The 17,193-nt window shown below is 48.0% G+C and overlaps 1 protein-coding gene across 3 annotated transcripts in view; it reads left to right on the top strand.

Moving 5' to 3' along the window:
• Positions 1 to 4,929: 4,929 nt before the first annotated feature.
• Positions 4,930 to 17,193, top strand: part of CACNA1I (calcium voltage-gated channel subunit alpha1 I) — a 1,993,092-nt gene continuing 1,980,828 nt past the window's right edge. For all 3 annotated transcript variants that reach the window (XM_069652938.1, XM_069652937.1, XM_069652936.1), the window contains exon 1: positions 4,930 to 6,486. The gene's annotated coding sequence lies outside the window, so the exon portion shown is untranslated. The remainder of the gene's footprint in view (positions 6,487 to 17,193) is intronic.

Raw genomic sequence — 17,193 nt, 5'->3', positions numbered from 1 at the left:
TGCCTTTAGCCAAAATATGTGAGCAGTGTACATGCCACATATTTCAATCCCAGTTAGATGACTCAGTGGGTTCGTGCGCCAGCTGCAGAGAACTTAGTGTAACCTGAATACAACAGTTGCCAAATGACAGTGAGATGTTAAAGCCTTTCCTAGACAGGTGTTTGTGAGACCAGGATGGCACAAGTTTCAGTCCTGGCAAGATAGCACATTAGTGTAAGGTGCATTCGGCAGAGATCTGTGTTTAACCTGCAGGTACAAGTTCCCATCTCTCTAAATCAGGGGTATTCAAATGTTTTCCTACCGAGATCCCTCCCCCCAAACTCCCTGAGTAAAAATATTGTTTCTGGGACCCCCCCAGCACCCACCTATATATTGGCGCTCCCTATTTGGCCCAAAGGATGTGCAGGGGAGCCCCAGGCTCTTTAGAATGTGAGCAGATTTCCTACTGCTTAGATGCTATACTAAAAGCAGTCACCTTAATCCTTTTTTATATTAGAAACAGTAATATTATTCCCTTTTCCAAGAGTCTGGGGCACCACTGGACATACTTCGGGACCCCTAGGGGGGCCAGCCTGTCAAACCGGATATTACATTATGCCTCTTATTACAAACGATTTGTATGTATATTGGCCTATTCCAAGTTGCTTAAAAATTGTACGCGAATAACTCTCTGCGGCAAGGTCTTGACCTTAGAAATTGATGTAAGCCGCCATCTTGAATCAAGCCTCCATTTTAGGTTAGAAACCGCCATTTTGGGGTTTTATACAAAGTCACCCTGTAATCTAAAATGGCCGTCTTGTGTGTCCTTGTTCTTGCCTTAACCTCTCCAACCTCTGTAGGGTAGTTAATGTCCAACCTGCCCTCAGGCTACATGTTAGGGTCATGTAGACCTTGTCCTTTGTTGACCTCGGGAGCAGGGGATTACTTGAATTAGCAATGTTAAACTACAAGTATACAAGAACAGTAATGCTATCCGAATATAATATGCGAAACATTGTTTGGTCTGTATTAAAGCAATATATAAAGAGTGTAAATGTTAAATTGAAGAATAATGGAGTGTGTTAGTAAATTTATTGAAAAGTAAAACCGCATGCACAAGATATGTAAATTAGGAAAGTGAACCTGGCGCGACCTTAGCCCAGTGCATGATTAACCTGTAAGGGGGCTGGACATCATTTTTCAAATTATATAAAAGCGTCGATGTCCAGCTAGGAAATTCCCTCACTGCTCCCATTGAACCCTGCTGGTGGTCTCTGTGATGTATTGACGGCCAAATAGCTATTTGTGTACTTTGTTGAATACTGTTCAGTTTTGTAATAAAGATTCTGGGAATCTTTATAAGCCTGTGTCGGTGTATTTTCCTTTGCTCAGTGTAACAGCTGTAATATTGTATTTTTTCTGATTCCACAAGCCCCCCAGTTTGAAGACCACTGCTCTAAATAGCTCCAGTGATATCTGTATATGGTGTGGGTAGCTTGCAGCTCAAAAGCCAGTAAGAGGTCCTGGGGGGTTAAGTGTTTTTTTTCAAGTAACGGTCAGGTTTGCAGGTCAATGATTGGAGCCGTCTGCCCTTTATCGTCCTGGGGTTCATGGGCAGGGCTATTGAACACCCATGATTCAGAAGGTGGGTGAAGGCGTGTTGCTTATGCTCTATAAATGGAGAGTCGTGTTAAGCAGTGGTATCTCTAGTTTGTGGCCGGGGGGGGCACCTTCCACCCCTACAAGATTGTGTGCCCCCCACACCCCATGAGGCAGGTGTGGACTGGGGTTGCCTTGCTTGCTGCCTCTCTATGGAGAAACCCAGCATAGAATAGCATAGCAATGATTGTGCAGGCTGGACCCTCGGGAGCAGCAGGAGCCAGGTATGGGGCTCCTGTTCTGGCTGTTCGTGGGGAGGGTGTCAGGTATGGGGCTTGCAATCTTGGTGGTAGGGCGCAGGTATAGGGCCTGTGTTCTGTGTGGTGGGGTGCAGGATGCTAGCTATAGGGTTTGTGCTCAGGGTAGTGGAGTGTTAGGGTGCCAGTTTGGGACTTCAAATCTTGGTGGTGGGGAAGCAGGATGCTGGGCATGTGGATAGTGCTCTGGGTAGTAGAGGGCAGGATGCCGGGAATGGGGCTTGTACTCTAGGTGGTGGGGGGCAGAATGACAGGTATGGCACTTGTGCTCTGGATGTGGAGGCGGTGGGATGCCAGACATGGGGCTTGTGACTTAGGTGGTGGGGGTAAAATCCCAGGTATGGGACTTGTGCTGTGGGTGGTAGGGAGGCAGGATTCTAGGTGTAGAGCTTGAGCTCTGGGTAGTGGGGGGCAGGATACCAGGTATTTTGTTTGTGCTCTGGGTGGTGGGAACCAGGATTCCTCGCATGGGGCTTGCAATCTTGGTGTTGGCGGGGGGCAGGATGCCAGGTGTAGGGATTGTGCTCTGGGTTGTAGGGGCAAGGATTCCTGGTATGGGACGTGTGCTCTGGGTGGTGGGGAGGCAGGATGCCAGGTATGCGGCTCATGCGCGGGATAATGTGGGGCAGTGTGACAGGTATGGGGCTTGTTCTCTGGCTGGTGGGTGGGGTATAATGCCTAGTATGAGGCTTGTGCTCTAGGTGGTGGGGGCCAGGATGACAGGTATGGGACTTTTGCTGTGGGTGGGGAGCCAGGATGACTGGTATGCGACTTTTGCTGTGGGTGGTGGGTGCCAGGATGACTGGTATGGGACTTTTGCTGTGGGTGGTGGGGGCCAGGATGACTGGTATGGGTCTTTTGCTGTGGGTGGGGGGGGGGCAGGATGACTGGTATGGGACTTTTGCTGTGGGTGGTGGGGGCCAGGGTGACAGGATGACTGTTGTGGGACTTTTGCTGTGGGTGGTGGGGAGGCAGGATGCCAAGTATTGGGTGTGTGCTATTGTGGGTAGGGGACAGGATGCCAGGCATGGGGCTTGCAATCTTGGTGAGGGTGTGGGGGCAGAATGCCAGGCATAGGTTTTGTGCTGTGTGTGTAGGAGGGTAGGATGACCGTTCTGAGGCTTGCTTTCTGGGTTTTGGCAGTGTTGGGTCATTTGAGTTTGGACTTGGGCTCTACCTTACAAATGGTGACTACTCACCATAACATGGCTTTATTGGGGCATTTGAAGCTGCACTTGGCATATTACAGCAGCCCCTGCAAGGTTGCACATGACATTGCACATGGTGGCTGACCAGGCATGTGATGGAATTATTAGTGGATTCGAGGCTGCACTTACATCCGACCATGTCATACTGGGGCAGGGTTGGGCAAGGCTGGCCCGGCAATGTTGGAACAGGCATTATGCTGACTGTGATTAAGTAGAGTTGTTTCAAACTGGCATGGCTATGCTTAACTTGCAGGCTGGCACATTGTGCCGAAAATTGCAGTGTTTAAGAGAACCATGGCGCATCTAACCATTATCCCAGGCAGGCTTGCACTTTTATTAGCAACTCCCTGTAATGGAGCAATACGGGTTACCCTGAACTGACAGCACCCCGCAGCATATAAGCAACACTAACGTATCCTTTGAAGTAACCTGGCATTTTGCTAACATATGGCAACTTATTCTAATCCTATGCCCCACATGAGATCCTGGCACAATATTATAGCTGGTGTCACATGGAATGACCTATGATGCATAATTGCCATTGCTCTTACAGTTCACGCCCTGGCATCTGAAGTATATGAATTTTGAATATGTCCTAAATTGCTTGTAAATATATTTTATCCAACTTTCCCGAAAGATTGTGCTATAAAAGTGCAGCCTTTTTACCTCCCGGGTTCACTTTGGACTACTTCGCCCATGGGCATTTGGGAAAACATTCACATCGTCCATTTTTAGGGGAGCTCCCTATCCTGTGGCTCCTTCTGTGCCACCCTGCATGCTGGAGCTGACGCCGGGCATTTAAGCGCTGCAGTTGCCCCAAGCTCGCATGGCTTTCAGTCGCTGATGCCTGCACTTCGATTGCACTTTATTTCAATTCTGGTGTCTGTTTTGAAACGGAACGCTAGCTTATACTTAGTCTTTATTCATGGTTTCACTGTAGAAATACTGTCCCCTGCATTTCGTGAGATATTGCCGAAAACTTTAAAGACTGCCCCCTGGTAGTAGACACACAGGCGCACCCTCGGTTTGGGGAGCACTCAAAGACCTGCCTGCACTTTCCTCCAGAGCAAGTCTGTAGGCTGGATTTACAAAAGTGTAAATGCCAAAATCGTAAAAAGGTGCAATCGCATTGAAAAAAGCTTTGTAAATCCGGCCCAGTGACTTTCAGAAACCGGCCTGGGGGAGAGGTTGCGGGTGTCACGATTAAATCCTACCGAGGAACGTGGCTACGCCTGTAGGTGGGCCATCGTTACCCGGGGAGATAGAAATGCATATATTTTGTGATTTGTGTAAGGTTTACTTTAAAAAACAAAAATACAAGGAACATGTTTTTTTTTTGACTGAATATAGCAGATCGCATTAATGCACCGACTGCGGGGATGGTGTACGCAAGTAGCGGGCCTCGTCTCGTGTCTCCATTCTTCCAAGTCTCGTGAAAGCAGCTCCAGCCAGTGGAGTAATGGCAGCATTGAGAGACCATACGACCCGCCCCCTCGGTCTCTACGGATGATCTCCGAGACAGCCTGGCGGGTTAATGCGCCTGTTAATGAGACATTTGTCTAACCAAGATCTCACATGCTTGACTTTTCGGGCTTGCTCCGCCAACCTGGAGTAGCGTTAAAAAAAAAACATGTCATTTACAGTTATTCGAAGGTAAAAGCCAGGAGCAGTATCCCCTCTTCACACACACAAACACACTGCATTCTAATCAAGAACAGATGGAGAATTATACTGCCCTCCCCCGCTTTCGGGTCCACTGGCGATGCCAAATTACCGAACTGCATGTTCCTGCGATGTATAGTATGCCTGTACGTGGGCCTCCGAAGGGCTCGGGTTCGACTCTCGGCGGGATCGGCACAGTCGCAGTGCCGAGAGAGCTGCCGCTGACAGCGCTTGGAAGCTGCGAACCCGCAGCGGGAAGCGCGCCTCGGGTCCGTGCGCAGCGCGTGGTGCAGGGAATGCCAGCTCCTGTAGCCCCACCAGACTGTGCGAGGGCAAGGGGGCCTTGCACCCTGCCCCTCCTGGGGGCCACCGCCATCATTTCCATCATTCTGTGGCGGTGTGACCGCGAGTGCAGGATTCCCCGGAAGACATTTGGTGTCACTGTGAGGATGCGTTTATCTTCCCTGCCTCGCCCCCCCCCCCCCCTCTCCATATGCTTAATTCATCCCCTCGTCTGCTCAGGCGGAGAGAAGCAGAAAACAAGCCCCCTTTTGGCTGGAACATGCCTGCATAACGCGAACACGGACGCCGCGGCTGCTCCGTCACTGGGCATCCCTGGCCGGCAGCAAGTGTGGGGGTGATCCTTTGGGGGAGCGGCTGACACCTGTGGATCCCACCCCGCCTTGGCGAGAGAGTACAGCAGGGGGGGGGGGGACTTTGAAGAGTCGCCAGCCGATGAGCTGTGGAAGAGCGAGTCTCTCCTGTCACACGCCTGAGGAAGAGGGGTCCCCCCTCCCCCACATTGGGGGCAGATCCGTCTGGCTGGTCTGACACACCTGTGCGCAGCCCTCCACCTTCCGGGGGGTCCGTGGACACAGTAGGCAACGCGACAGGAGCTGCGATCTGTTGCCTTCCCTCCGCGGCTTCTCCTTGCCCTCACCTGGACCGCGGACTTTTGGCAGCCCCCCCCCCCCCAGCCTCTCGCACAGGAGGCAAGTCGACTATTTGCGCCAAGACCAGGAGTGGGTCCGTGCCTCTCCCACCAGACCTGCAAGGCCGACATTTTATGCATCTCACGCTTGTTTCCCGGTTCATAGAATGCGTGGGGGCTTCATTTTACCCAAATAAAACGGAGGCTCCCAACTCTCCAGCACGCCTGCAAGCCGGACTCCCTGTACCTGTCTCGTGCCGGGTAAATACCCACACCTTTCCAAAACACAACCGCATGGTGAAAGGAGTACCGTACGCGTCTGATGCATAATTCTCGCAGCACCGTGGAAGCGTCTCCGCCCCCTCGGGCAGACCTACGAGTCCGAATTTTCTAGCTCCATCCACCCCAGGGGTTCGCGGCTGGCTCCCGTGGCGCACCTGTGAGCCGGGTTTCCTCTCCTCCCAGGCCTCTGGGGGCAGACTTCTCCAGCGCCCTCCGCCGGGGATGTTGCGGAAAGGGAGGGGGAGAAAAGCGCCGTCCGCTGGGGACGCAGCAGTCGCAGCGCCTCGCTCCTCCGCGCCGATGCCCGGATCCTCGTCCCACGGCACTGGACGTTCGCTGCGCTTAGGAGATGCATTTTTTGAGGGCAACTTGGAATTTTAGAATCTGGCCCTTTCCTGGAAAGACACCTGTTTGGTCGGGCTCTGCGCACACTCGGCCCGGCTTGGCACTGCAACGGGAGCTTAGTTCCTGCCCGTGAAGAGGATGTAGAGTTCCTGTCCATGCTCAGGTAGGACTCCGGGGAGGTAGAAATGACACCCCTACTGCCAACTTGTTGATGCTCTTCTGTCACGGGTCTGTGCCGGGTGGGGAGCGGGGGTCCGTCGATTTATCGCCAACTCGGAAGCATGCAAACAGCGACGGTAGGGGATGATCGCAACATGTTCGTTTTGGATGCCTGCCCAGGCCGGAGGATATTTTTCTAGCGCTTGAGCTGGTATTTTGGGAGCTGAGACGGTCCTTCCTTCCCTCCCCCTCATGCCCCTCGGCAGTTCCTGCTCAGCGTCGACTGCCCCTCACTCTTAAACCTGTATGATTTCCCCCTGCCGTAGTTTCTCCCATCTTCCCTCTCTCCTCATCCTCCTCAGCAGTTCCTCTGTCCTCGGCATTTCCCGGTCCTCCCCTCATCCCTTGGCAGCTCCCTTTATTCCCTCAGCATCTCTCGCTTCGGCAGCTCAGTTTCCCCTCTCCCCTCAGCAATCCCCTGTACCCACTCACTGCTCCTTCCTCAGCACTTCCTCCCTTTTCTTCTAGCGCCCTCTCCACCGCAGCTCCCTGTCCCCCATCTCACGCTCTGACCTCAGCAGTGCCCTGTCCTCCTCTCGCCCTTCTGTCCCTAGCAGTTGCACGACCTTCCCTCGCCATTTCTCCTCAGTTGTTACCTGCGCTCACTCATTGTCTCTGTCCCCAGCAGTTTCCCTGTCCGCAACCACTCTCCCCTCAGCAGTTCCCTATATCCCTTCACCCCTACATCAGTAGTTCCCTTTATCCCTTCAGCCCCCTCTCCTCATCATTGCCACGTTTCACCTCTCCCTCCTCAGCTTTTCCCTGCCTCCCTTCGCCCTTCTCTCCTCAGCAGTTCGGTCTTCCCTCCCCCATCAGTTCCCTGTCTTCCCTCTCCCAACTCCCCTTAGCAGTTCGTCATCTCCCCTTCCATCCCTCCTGATCTATTCCCTGCCCCCCTTCCCCTCTCTCAAAAGCAGCTCCCCATCTCCCCTCCCCTCTCTCCCCAGCAGCTCCCCGACTCCCCCCACCAGCTCCGAGTCTTTTCTCTCCCTAATCTCCTCAGCAGTTCTCCACCCCCATCCCCTCAGCTGTTCCGTGGCTCGCCTCTCCCCAGCACTTCCCTGTGTTCCCTGACCGTCCCCTTCCTCATCAGTTCCCTGACTTTCCCCTCCCCTTCCTTCTCATCGGTTACCTGTCCCCCATCTCCCCACTATCATCAGCAGTTCCCTGCCTCCCCATTCTGCTGCAGCTCCCTGGCTCTCATCGCCTCTCCCTAGCAGTTCCCCGTCAGCCCTCCCTCCTTAGCAGTTCCCTGTCTTCCCTCTCCCAACTTTCCTTAGCAGTCCCCTGGCTCCCCTCCCCTCAGCAGTTCCCTGGCTCGCCTGTTCTCTGCAGTTCCCCGCCTCTCCCCCTCTCGCTCCTTAGCAGTTCTCTGGCTTCCCTCCCCTCTCTCCTCATCAGTTGTCCTTCTTCCCTCTCCCAGCACTCCTTATCAGTTCCCTTTCTGCTCCCCTACCCCCTTCAACAGTTCCCTGTCTCTCCTCTTCTCCCCCCCCCTCTTCTCAGCAGTTCCCTGGCTCTGACCCCCCTTCCCTATCAGTGCCCCACCTTCCCTCACCCCTCCTTCCTCATCAGTTCCTGCCTTCCCACCCCCACTCTCCTCAGCAGTTCCCTGGCTACCCCTCTCTCTCCTCTACCCCTCAGCAGTTCCCTGGCTCCCTCCTCTCTCTCCTCTTCTCCTCAGCAGTTCCCTTGCCCCCCTCTCTCTCCTCTACTCCTCAGCAGTTCCCTGGCTCCCCCTCTCTCTCCTCTACTCCTCAGCAGTTCCCTGGCCCCCCCTCTCTCTCCTCTTCTCCTCAGCAGTTCCCTTGCCCCCCTCTCTCTCCTCTACTCCTCAGCAGTTCCCTGGCTCCCCCTCTCTCTCCTCTACTCCTCAGCAGTTCCCTGGCCCCCCTCTCTCTCCTCTACTCCTCAGCAGTTCCCTGGCTCCCCCTCTCTCTCCTCTACTCCTCAGCAGTTCCCTGGCCCCCCCTCTCTCTCCTCTTCTCCTCAGCAGTTCCCGGGCTCCCCCTCTCTCTCCTCTACTCCTCAACAGTTCCCTGGCTCTCCCCTCAGCAGTTCCACATCTTCCTAATGCTCCACTAACTATACCCTCTGCAGTCTCGGGTCCATCACCTCTTCATTCACTCTGCTCTTCTGCTTTCCTTTATTTTATTTCGTCCCTGCACCCTCTTTCTCGTCTCAATTCCCCATGCTTTGTCTCATTTCTCACTCTCTCCATAGCAGTTCTTGTTCTCTCCTTTATTCCATCCCTAACCCTTCTCACTCCTCTGCAGCTCTTCCTGACCCTCATGTTCTTTCCCTGCCCCGTTGCCACTCCACTTCCTCCTTTCATCACCACTCACTTTTGCCTCAGAGGTTCCTGCTCTCTCCCCGCCAGGTTCCTCTCTTCCAATTGTTTCCTCTTTTCACACCGTAGCCTCTTTCTCTCGTTCACTGCCCCCCCTTACCCTGGCAGTTTGCGCCATCTTTCTCATTTCCCTCTATCTGCCCTTACCCAGCCCCGTTTCTTGAGGGTGCAGCTGCCAGGCGAGTAGACCTTTAGCAGCTCGGGGAGGGAGAAGGAGGAGCACAGGAAGGGGCCCTCCCAGACAGCTGCCTCTGAGCCCTCTGGTCAAACGTTAAGCATTCCTAAGTTTCCAATAAAGGAAGGCACATCCTGAACGCAGCCTCTGAGATGCTCTGGAGACAGACACCCTCCACCCACCCTCTCCAGCTTTGTGTTGACAGAGCCTTTAAAGTGGGGGCAGTTTATACATTTAACAAGCCATTGTTTTTACACCACAGTCATGAGAACTGAACATGGGGCATTTTTATTCTTAAGGCCTGCACAAAGCACCAGTTAGATGACCACTTCTATGTATTCTCCCAAGGGAATTAATGTGCCACATTTACAAAGTTTAGAACTGTGTTTTCTATGTTCTGGTCTTTGACACACCAAAACTTTTTTTTTTTTGTATAGTACTTTTTAGTTACAAATGACGTATACCTGAGAAAGTTAACTGTCCTTTTCTTGCTTAAGTGGCTGCTTTGGGACATGGACTAAATGCATCTGCTCACCATCAAAGAACTTTTCATTTTCTTAACACACCAACCACTGCCAGATGGCTCCTCAATGTGACTTGGCACCTTGATATGGAAAGCAGGGTTCATTGTGTCACCGTGCAGACCGTAGTCCGTGGCAAATAGTGCAGTGATATGTGTGTAGCAATGATTTGTGTGCCTCCCAAGTTACCACCCTGTTTGTGAAAGCATCTATGTGTTGCTGCTCTATGTAACAGCACACATGATTGTTTTTTTCTGATGTGTCCCATGTCCATACAATGGCACACTGGAATTGTTTGGGTATGTAGCTCTAACAAGTCTCCAATACTGTCCCCACACTAAAGCACATAAAGCAATCAAAGAAGTTGCCTCAAATTGTACATCCACTAGGCCAAACACCCTTTCTGCACAACCACACCATGATTACCACTAGCTGCAGACCAGCACTAATACGAGATGCTAATGCCAGCTCAGTTAGCTAAAGCATGTGCCTCCTCTTTTTTTCAGAAATAACCCCTGAGGCCTGCATACTGGTGACGAGGTAGTGTCTGAGGAACTGTAGACCCTATACCATGTGTCAGAAGCCAGTTTTGTTTAAAATGGTTCATTAGTTTATTACTGGTTAGGCTAAAGTTTGTAAGAAGTGTAGAGGAGCAGGTGGACATGTCCTTCCTAGCTCCCACCCCCTCACCTCCATCATACTGGAACAGCAGGAGAAGGGTCCTATGTGGGACACCAGGTATTGTCCCAATACTGCATCAAGTGTATGAGAGACGATATGCATTCAGACAACCGTATCGAATGTACCCTCGCACTGAGAGGCTGGAAGGATGTCTGCACACACCATTAGACATCATAGAGCTAGAAGTGAAATCTGACATGAGCAGAGTGATGTCATAGAGGAAAGATACTGAGACTCACTGAAACAAAATGCAAATACACAAAGACTAAAGATGTACCTGAAGTAAAAAGAGAAACATGTAATCGAATATGAAGAAATCGTATATGCAAAGAAGATAAAGCAACCTGCTGACTAATAAGTGCATATACACAGAAACGCAAGGTAAACATGGCATATAGAAGCTTGCTGCAGAGGAAGACATAACATGGCTAGAGCGTCCATGAGCGTCCCGGGAGGATAGCTCAGCGGCAACGCCGGGTCCGCGCTTAGAAACCTCGGGGTATTTAAGCGTGTTATAAATACGCAACTAAGACAAAAAAAAACAATTACGCAACTAAAAAACAAACAATTCCTGTAACAGCACCTTGATGCCTGCGGGCTGTGTGAGCGCTTTAAAAAATGCAAATGCAAAATAATTGATGGAAAGATGGACGTTGGACTCGTATTAAAACCAATCAAGCTACCTCAGAGACAGACCAGGGCTGCAGCATCAGGAGATGCTGGAAAAACAGCTTTGTGTGAGGAATAAAGAGGAGTCTATTGGCCTGGGATCGAGGATTCAGCTTCCAGGAATAATTTCAAGGCACAAGTGGAGTTAAAGGATAAGCCATGTGCGTAAGACATATTTCTCTTAGATTAAGCAAAGGAGAAAACATCTGCAAGAGCCAAGTATTAGACAATTAAAGATGCAGAAAACCGATGTAAGATGGAGTGAACAAGCCTATAGAGGCCAAGAAGGGTAATGACACCCAGCTAAATTGAATCAAATAGTAAATAGAAGGTCAAGATGGACACCTATGTGATCTTCTCACACATGATTCAGAATTTGAAAACTAGGGCTATTCATTAAGCCCAAACAAAGATAATGGTGTGCCTACACTCGCTTGAATGTCCCAGAACAGAGAACAGGCTTCGAGGTCAACTACAAAGGAGATGCTTTGGTTTGGGGCCTGACCCATGAGAGTCAATGGACTAATTGGGAAAGTGAGGAGTAGTCTGACATTGCTTGTGGCACCTGAGTTTCGTTTTGCTTACGGGCTGCTAACAAGTTGAAAGTCTGAGGTTTGGAAAGCCTGCCAACTATTTAGAGGGTCTATGCAGAAACATGTTATACAATGTTGCAAAGACTAACCCACTGCCATTTTTCAACTATAATCAGTATTATATGTATTTAGAGGTGGTTCAAAGCGTGTCTTCCAGATAAGGGGCAGCCAATGGCGTTAATAACACATATACATACTATAGGTACATATTTCCCTTAACCAATCACTCCCTTCAATAGGTTTTAGTTTTCCACATAGGATGATGTCATAGATGATGCATATCGAGGTATAAAACCTTTGTATAATCACACTTGGGTGTAATTGTGTGAATTACTGCCTGTTATTCGCCAGATTGCCCTACTTTATTTATATGATAAAAATAAAGTATTACTTTGCCATGTTCTTTGAGTTTGTCCGGTTATTGGGGTCCAAGATCATTATTGGCATTCCATCTAGCACATGAGACACTTCAAGGAGCTAGAGCATATTTTGGCAGCATTGTCGATGGGTTTGGTCTAATTGACATAGGCCCAGATCTAGACTCTCGAACTCTCGATTGATTCCACCATTTGCCACAAGACTGTGGAGCTTCCTGTGGAGATCAGTGCACAAATACACAAGTGTGAGAAGAATTGGTTGGCAGGTGCCCCTTTGACAAAATTCTTATCTGGTCCCTGAAGGTGGCCCACGGACTGAAGGCGAGCTGGTCAATTGGGGAAGAGTCAATGCAGAGGGACTCAAGCTGAGCCATGGATGTAAGTAAAAAATTGAAGGTGGCAAAAATAGGGGGAGGGACTGTATTGTAAATATACATATGGAAGAAACTGGATTTTTGGGTATTAGAAAGAAGATAAATAGATACCTCGAGTCCTGGTTCCAAGAGGAGGAGAAGGGTATGCACTAAAAAACTCAAAATAGGAGTACTATTTAAGGATTTCTTAGGTAAGGCCAAAAAGAAAAGTGTGTGTTAAACTCCAAAATGGGGTAAAAAGTGAGATGAGATTCATTTACTAAAGATAGTAAAGGGAGGTGTACGCAGAAAAGTTAAGAGTGCACATGTGTATGGGATTATAAATATGTCAGTCTAAAACTTTTTTTTGTCTAGATTATGAGATATAGAATGATAGTAAAAAAATTAAGGTGATCATTAGTTTTTTAAATCAAGAGATTGATGTAAAGCAGGAGGGTACACATCATAGGATAATAATAAATAAATAAAGAAGAGACTCTCAAAACATCAATAATAAAACAACGAAACAGTTAAAATTGATATAAAGTGTAAACGAAGGAACAAAAAGAATATTGCATAGATTTTTAATGTGGTTAAAAACATGTTTTTGGTATACGCGGCGATTAATGGTGCCTGCTCAAATTAATAATTGCGGTATACTTGATAAAATAAATAAAGGAATAAAAGATCTGGTAAGTATTGACAGTTGAGATCAACTTGTCATCATGGGGGATGCTCCTCTTCTACACCTTTGCAGGACACTGCCGAGATACACACCCAAGATAAGACGGTTTCACGCAGAGTGGGTCAGAGGCAGGACTAATAAAACACTCATGCATTGGTCTCAAGAGGGTTTTCTGTCAAAAACATTATTGCAACATATGACAACATATTTGTATGCTACATACAAAGGGAAGAAGTTACAGAAAAGATATATCCATTTTAGAGTTTGGAAAATGTTTCAGAGCGAGAAAGAAGATCCACCTGAGAAGGAGTGGATGCGTAAAACAAAAGCACAGATACTGAGGAAAAAGGATGTTATCCGTTAAAGGAATTGAAAGTAGCAGCATGGTATGTTAATCCGACATATAAGCCCCCTGCTTATAACAGTGAGGATAATGGAGAAGAGAGCAAACGTATAGAACGCAAATATATGCCAACACGCAATTAATGTAAACAGCGTGATGAGAGAAAGGACAGACAGGGCAGACAGATGGAGATAGCAGAAGAATTGCAGATACAAAGAAAAGTGAAAGATAAGGCTAAGGGAGTAACAATAGTACAGGATTAACAGACGGCTGGACAGACATAACTTAAGTTAGATGATAAGGGCATTAATGGGTTTCGAGAAAGGGAAGAGAGAAACGAGCGGGGAAAGAAAAAGAGAACACAAGAGAGCATACAAAGAAGAGAAGGAAAAACATAAGAGGAAAATAGAACAAAGAAGGCACGAGGCAAGGAAAGAAAAAGAGAGACTAGAAGAGAAGAAGTGAGAGGAAATAGAAATACAGAGAATGCAAGTATGGCGGTTGCAAAAAACCAAGATGAAGAAGAGAAAAGAGAGATGAGAAGAAGGGAAGATGAGATGAACAGGAGGAGAGGACTAAAGGATGACGAGATAGATTATCTAATTCATAGAAGCATAGGGCTGATCGAAGCACAAGAAAGATTTGTGAAAGAGAGATGATCACTACCACCCCACTACAGACTTGCAGCTGCAAGGGATACCGAGAATACAGACATGGTCTGATGAGCATGAAGCTGAAAACATAGGGAAGAGGATTGGGGATTTTATATATGTAAATGAAAGATAAAGATGGGAATAAAACCCAAGAGGATGTTGAAGGACTTTTATAGAGGGAAACAGAAGGATGGTCAGGTGATGCATTAACAGATGAGCATAGCGCGCTGTTATTAAATGGACTAGATCTTGATGATGTGGAAAGGGATGAAAGTTATACAAGCTGGGGCATAATGATATCAGATGAAGAAAAAAGGAAGAAAACAAGAAAGCGCAAGGAGAGGGCGTAGGCAGTTTCTCAAAAGATTTAAGTGTAGAGAAAGGGTTAAAATGGTCAGACTTAGAAGACCCTAAAGAAAAGACACCTGAACCAATACCATACAATGAGCGACCACAAGCACAGTCACACAGTGCAGGGGATGTATCCCAGCTTTATTTAAGCAGATTAAGGCTGCTAGCAGGACAGTGACAAAAGGGCAAGACTGACCCCACCTGAAAGGCACGCAGCGTATGTGGGTATGATTATGGATCAGGCATTTCACAATTCCCATTATTAGAGAAAGGGGGAGGATGACCACAATGTATTCCATGGCAACAAATGGACAAGGATCATTTGAAATGTAAATTATCTAGTTTTACTTCAGGTGCAGGAAAATGGATTTAAGAGTTAGAAAGAATGACATCAGGAATGACGTTAGCTATAGGTGGCATAAAAGGCCTGCTAGCAGTCATCCTAGGGGAGAGAGCTGACGTCATTTGGAAGCGAGCAGGATATGCAGGTGTGACTGCACAAAACACGACACATGTTGGATCGCCATTTAATAATTGCAGAGCAGATTTATAGCGGCCGCTCAAAGCTCAATATCTCGAAACATCAGATATGGGTGCAATCATGACTAGGAAGATGGGCGAGTATGAAGATGCTTTTGCCTTCATTCAAGATATTCAAGAGAGATGGTGTCTTAAGACAAGAGAACCGTGGGATAAAACAGTGGCATTATTTTACCACATTTTATGTCAAGGACTGCCCGAGCCAGTGGGAAGGCAGGTGAAGAAACAGGTAAGGATGTATGTGAAGCCATGGCCAGGAATTCAATTGACTATAATGCACCAATGCTGATTGTTACAAGAGAAGAATAAGAAGAAAGCAAAAAGTAGAAAGTAGATGGAAGCAAAGTTAATTCAGAAAAAATTGTAAAAACTGGCCAAAACGGAAGTAATGAAGGTGTGGCAACAAAGATGCGACCAGTGCAGCAAAGTAATGCAGTATACCCTATGGATCAGAGTGGGTCCAATGTTTGGCCAAGCGGAAGAGGGAATGGACCCAGGGGAGGAGGACGAGGTGGATTTCAGAAACCTCAGGGAGGAGGAGGATTAAATGGCAGACAGCCGCAACAATGCTGGAATTGTGGGAGGATGGGAAACATAGCCAGAACACGTAGAAGTAGAGGGGTCATGCAGCAAAATTGGCAAGCTCCAAGATGGGAGATGGGCTATGTTTCACAATATAATATAGAACCACAGGTGTATTATGCCCAAGATCACACTTAGAATAAGGCACGTGTGCCGCAAACACAGCAAGCTCCATTCCAAATGCAATCACCATAAGGGCAACCTCAGGAAGTGCCTATGCAAGCGAAACAGGTACATACCCAGCAAGCACAGACACAACAGGCCAACAGGTACAACAATTGAACACAAATGTAGGAATACTGCAAACACTTGCACCTAAACTAGGGAGTGTACCCGTGGTAGGAGGAAATCCTTTCACAGGTACATGGATTAATTTATATCCACAATAGGACAACCCACAGAACGACCTTATGTGTTCAGTACTATCAGTGACACTGGACCTCCAAGATGAACCAAGGGTCAAGGTAGCGATACGAGGAAAGACAGTTTCTTTTTTCGGGGGCAATGAGTTCAGTTCCTTTTACAGACAAATTATCAATCTCTATAGGAGAACACGACATGTCGATGCCCTTATTACATTCTCGGCAGACACCAGTTAACTTATTAGGATGTGACTTGATAACAAAACTTAACATGATAACGGGCCTCATTACACGTTAGGCGGTAAGGGTTTACTGGTACCGGTAAGGGCACCAGTACCGGTAAACCCTTACCGTCTTACTACGACTTCCCTTTGCAGGACCCGACCTTAATGGCTGGTTTTACCAGCCGTTAAAGTAGGGTGCCGCAAAGGGACCTTGGAGCTAATTACGGTACCGCAATTTGCGGTACCGTAATTAGTGCCGTCCCCATTCCCATTATGCCCATGGGGGCAAAAATGGGAATGGGGAAGTGCCTTGGTGAATGGGGAATTACCGCCCCGCTCACCTTGGAGTAGGGCGGTAATTCCGCCATCCACCAAGGCGGACACAGTAAAATACCGGCGGCAACCATGGCGCTAATAGTGTCATGGTTACCGCCTACCGTGTAATGAGGCCCACTATCTTTTACTGATGAGGGAATAATGTGTTCCACTTTAGGGATACATTATATGAATGTGAACAAACTCATATTAGCCTTCACAGGCTAGAAAGCATTACGACGAGTCCCTTTAGATCCATAAGTATTTTTGTATGGAGTGACTGTTTTATTATAGTGGTTACCTAAGTAGGTAGGTAACGTATTCAGAATACCTGAAGAGTTTTTGTTTAGACCAGAAATACCCATGGATTGTATTGTTTATTCATTTATAAAGCACACCGGGCCCTAAGGCATGATGATAAAGAGGACAGGTTATCCCTTTAGAGTAAGAAGCTGTGGTCAGAGAGGAAAGAGTAGTTGTTCATGGGACAGATAATGAGGGGAGAGGGTGGAGAGCAGTGATAGCCCTCAGTGAAGGATATAAATTGAAAGATTTCACAGATGAAGAGCTTTTTAGGGATGATTATTCTGATGATATATTAGTATTTTTCATAAATCTTGCATATTGGATTAAAGTGGGGAATAGAGAAATACCGCAGGGAACGGCAATGGTAAAAAATAAAACATTATTTTCCCAGGAAGATTTAGAGAAAGTGCCAAATATTTTATGGACCACCAGTCCATATGACATGGGCCTATTGAAAAGAGTAGGAAAAGTTCAAACCATGTTTAAACCAGGAGCAATTCTGCCACGAGCAAAACAATATCCCATGTCCGGAGAAGCGGATGAAGGTATATTCTAAACCATTTCCGCTTTA

The sequence above is a fragment of the Ambystoma mexicanum genome, chromosome 3q, assembly GCF_040938575.1.
Source record: "Ambystoma mexicanum isolate Mex_15411 chromosome 3q, UKY_AmexF1_1, whole genome shotgun sequence".
In the NCBI taxonomy this organism is placed as follows: Eukaryota; Metazoa; Chordata; class Amphibia; order Caudata; family Ambystomatidae; genus Ambystoma; species Ambystoma mexicanum.
Note: the sequence above shows the minus strand (reverse complement) of the source record. Positions and strands in the feature narration are given on the sequence as shown.